At 37.5% G+C, this 4,477-nt stretch overlaps 1 non-coding gene across 1 annotated transcript; it reads left to right on the plus strand.

Moving 5' to 3' along the window:
- Positions 1-2,408: 2,408 nt before the first annotated feature.
- On the plus strand, positions 2,409-2,515 carry LOC139179364 (U6 spliceosomal RNA). The gene has a single exon (XR_011563735.1). It is a non-coding gene; the product is annotated as a U6 spliceosomal RNA (small nuclear RNA).
- Positions 2,516-4,477: the final 1,962 nt, after the last annotated feature.

A 4,477-nucleotide genomic window follows, 5' to 3' on the forward strand; every position in this document is an offset into this window, starting at 1 on the left:
TTAATTATTGGTAAGAGTTTGGCTCTCCAAAAAAGTTATTGTTCATGGTTTAGGTGAGCAAGGGGAGACCTCTGGCAAAGATACGTGTTCTCAGTATGAGCTGAATTCTGTCAGAGGAGCTTCTTGGTGTTTTTTGTTTCCTGGGGAGTTCCAGAAATACTAAAATTATATCAAGACAAAGTGTTTATGTTTCAAAAGTGCAGGCTCTGCATTCCAGGCTACACACTGAGGGTTCTCAAAACAGAGGCAGCTTTTATTGAAACTTGGAAATAAGGATAACTCACAAGGACTTGGACTAGTACATACAGGAAAAATAGAAGATAACCCAAGAGCCAGCTAAAAAGGGAACAAGCTAACCCAGGAGTTTCATGGTAAATACTTAAGACTTTGTGGGTCATGTAGTCTCTGTTGCAAGCTCTGCTACTGAGGTTCAAAAGCAAACACTAACATTACATACATGAGTGAGCTCTGTTCCAATAAAACTTTATTTACAAAGACAGGAGGTAGGCTGGATTTAGCCTTTGGGCTATAGTTTGCCTGTCTTTGTGGATCTAATCAAATGCTCCCCACCTAGTGGGAATTATTCCATCATTTGTTGGATTTAATTAAATAGATGGTTTTGGTAGCATAGAGAAATTAACTACTAAGAAAAGTTAGATTTGTGCTTAAGGAGAACTTTGCTTAAAATTTTACCATTAGAAGTTCGGTTTATGTGTTGAACATTATTCTCTTTAGGAATCTGCTTAAAATGCAAGGGCTTAGGAAATATATCCTTAGTGTTAAGTACTAACTAATATATTAATTAGTATTAATAACTAATATTAATTAAGTACTAACTAATATATCCTTAGTATTAATTAAGTAGCTAGGGCTGAAAGAGGCCCTAGAAGCTGCCAGAGAATACATAGTACCTAGCATAAAGAAAAGAGGATTGAAAGGGGAGAGCCATGAAAGGGAGGTGTCTGTCTCCTGGCTTTAAACAGTTATTCATAGGATCCATTTGACCATCCAATAATATTTTTTTGTTGTTGTTCCTGCAAAGGCACATTCTTTAGGAATAAAGTCCTGCATGAATGAGTGCTCAGATATCCAGACCGAGGGTGCCACTTCGTTCACTGCACACCCATTCAACAAACACAGATTTTGTTGCAAGGCTTAGGGCTAGGAAATGAAGGTAAGAAGTGGAATAGGATAATCCAGCAGGGAAAATCCACATATAATACAAAATGGCAGAATCTACAAAAGAAGCAAGAACAAAGGGCAATTCTTTTTAAAAGTCCCTCAAACTGCCGGTCTCATTTCTCTCCGGCCCTCCCTCCAGTTCATTCTAGTTCCATGTATTGAAATGTGTTCCTAGGGCTAATTATTCCTTATTTTTAAAGCTGGTGTGACAGTAATAGTGAAAAACTATAAATATGATGGTTGGTAGTTGGTATAAACCTTACTTACTCCTTGCTATTTCCTTAACATTTCCATTTAAGTTGCTCAAACTAGAAAAAGATACTAGGAAGTGTTGCTCATGCATTAAAACCCCCTTGTGTGTTTAACCCATTCACCATAAGCTTGATTTACAACAGCTTCCCTTGCTTGATGAATCCCACATGCCCCATAATTTAAACATCTTAATGTGCCTCTCACTGGAGTGCCTTTTTATTTGAATTTAAATTGATTCTGAAACTGCTCCCAGTCAGAAGTTTGTGTTTGGTAAGCCGTAGCTTACAGTGGAATATGGTCACACCAAGGTCCAATCTGCAAGGTATCGGATGGAGGTTCAATTGCTACCGTAATTAACCTAGTTCAGGTTAATTTAACCATAGAATATATACTCCAGCGACTGTTTAATCTGCCACAAATAAATGAATAGCAAAGATCCTAAGCCACTTGACAACTGAAATACAGTTTGTTCATATAAATATAGAAGAACCCCAAGTTCATTTCTGAATTTGTGCAACTTATGCTTTTTTAAAGAATTTTCAATAGAATGCAGACAAGATTTTTGTAGCATTCTAAACTTGAGAGCAATCATCCTTGTCTAGTCCAGATAAAACCAAACTTAAACCATTTTTAAAAAGTGGTTTATTATTTCTGCTATTCAAAAAGAGTATGCTGGAAGTCATTTAATGATTCTTCCAGTGATATGGACAGGCTCGCAAACAAAAATGGGAATATAATGAGGCAACGGGTGCACAAAGCATCCAGAGAGGAGAGGCCTAGACTGCTGAGAACCCAGGGCTCCACAGAGGCTGCAGCCCTGGCCCCTGACTAGCATCACCACAGCCATGTTGATGCAGATCCTCCCCATAAAACATAGAGGATGGTGATTCTGATCCGTGTAAACAGGCCCACCCTCTTGGACAATTGATTTTTTATCTCTGGGAATTAGGTGGCCTTAAAAATTCCTCAGGCTTGTGCTTGGATGGGCAGCATATATACTAAAATTGGAACAATACAGAGAAGATTAGCATGGCCCCTGGGCAAGGATAACATGCAAGTTCATGAAGCGGTCCATATTTTTAAAGAATATTACAAGAGATAAGGAAGGACACTACATAACGATCAAGGGATCAATCCAAGAGGAAGACATAACAATTGTAAATATCTATGCCCCCAACATAGGAGCAACTCCATACATAAGACAAACACTAACAGATGTAAAAGGAGAAATTGACAGTAACACAATAGTAGTAGGAGACTTTACCACCCCACTCACACCAGTGGACAGATCATCAAAACAGAAAATTCATAAGGAAACACAAATGTTAAATGACACATTAGATGAGATGGATTTCATCCATAGCTTCAGGATATTCCATCCAAATGCAGAAGAATACACTTTCTTCTCAAGTGGACATGGAATATTCTCCAGGATAGACCCCATCTTGGGTCACAAATCAAACCTCAGTAAATTTAAGAAAATTGAAATCATATCAAGCATCTTCTCTGACCACAAAGCTATGAGTGAAAGTGAAAGTGAAGTCGCTCAGTCGTGTCCGATTCTATGCGACCCCATGGACTGTTTAGCCTACCAGGCTCCTCTGTCCATGGGATTTTCCAGGCGATAGTACTGGAGTGGATTGTCATTTCCTTCTCCAGCGGATCTTCCAGACCCAGTGATGGAACCCAGGTCTCCCGCATTGTAGACAGACGCTTTACCGTCTGAGCCACCAGGGAAGTCCATCAATGCTATGAGACTAGATATCAATTACAAGAAAAAAAACCTGTAAGAAACACAAACACATGGAGGTTAAACAACACATTTCTAAATAACCAACAGGTGACTGAAGAAATTAAAAGGGAAATCAAAAAAAATTTCTAGAAACAAATGACAATGAAAAAAATGACAACTCAAAACCTATGGGATGCAGCAAAAGCAGTTCTAAGAGGGAAGTTTATAGCAATACAATCCTACCTCAAGAAATAAGAGAAACATCGAATAGACAACCTAACTTTACACCTAAAACAACTGGGAAAAGCAGAAGAAGAAGAAGAACAAGAACAACAACAACAAACAAAATTAGGAGAAGGAAAGAAATCATAAAGATCCAAGCAGAAATAAATGAAAAAGAAATGAAAGAAACAATAGTAAAGATAGTAAACTAAAAGCTGGATCTTCGAGAAGATAAACAAAATTGACAAGCCTTTAGCCAGACTCATCAAGAAAAAAAAGAGGGAAGAATCAAATCAACGACATTAAAAATGAAAAAGGAGAGGTTACAACAGACAGTGCAGAAATACAAAGGATTATAAGAGACTATTCTGAACACCTATATGGCAATAAAATGGATGACCTGGAAGAAATGGACAGATGCTTAGAAAAGTTCTATCTTCCAAGACTGAACCAGGAAGAAACAAAAATTATGAACAACCCAATTACAAGCACTGAAATTGAAGTTGTGATCAAAAATCTCCCCCAAAAACAAAAGCCCAGGACCAGATGGCTTCACAGGAGAATTCTATCAAATATTTAGAGAAGAGCTAATGCCTATCCTTCTAAAATTCTTTCAAAAAATTGCAGAGGAAGGAACACTTCCAAACTCATTCTACAAGGCCACCATCACCCTGATACCAAAACTGGACAAAGATGACACAAAAAAGGTAAACCACAGGCCAATATCACTAAGGAACATAGATACAAAACTCCTCAACAAAATTTTAGCAAACAGAATTCAGCAACACATCAAAAAGCTCATACACTATGATCAAGTTTGGGTTTATTCTAGGAATGCAGGGATTCTTCAATATATGCAAATAAATCAATGTGATACACCATATTAACAAATTGAAAGATAAAAACCATATGATCTCAATGGATGCAGAAAAAGTCTTTGGCAAAATTTAGCAGCCGTTTATGATTAAAACGCTTCAAAAAATGGGCATAGAAGGAACCTACCACAACATAGTAAAGGCCATATATGATAAGCCTACAGCAAACATTATTCTCAATGGTGAAAAATTGAAAGATTAAGATCAGGAACAA

Source organism: Bos indicus, chromosome 2 (assembly GCF_029378745.1).
Source record: "Bos indicus isolate NIAB-ARS_2022 breed Sahiwal x Tharparkar chromosome 2, NIAB-ARS_B.indTharparkar_mat_pri_1.0, whole genome shotgun sequence".
In the NCBI taxonomy this organism is placed as follows: domain Eukaryota; kingdom Metazoa; phylum Chordata; class Mammalia; order Artiodactyla; family Bovidae; genus Bos; species Bos indicus.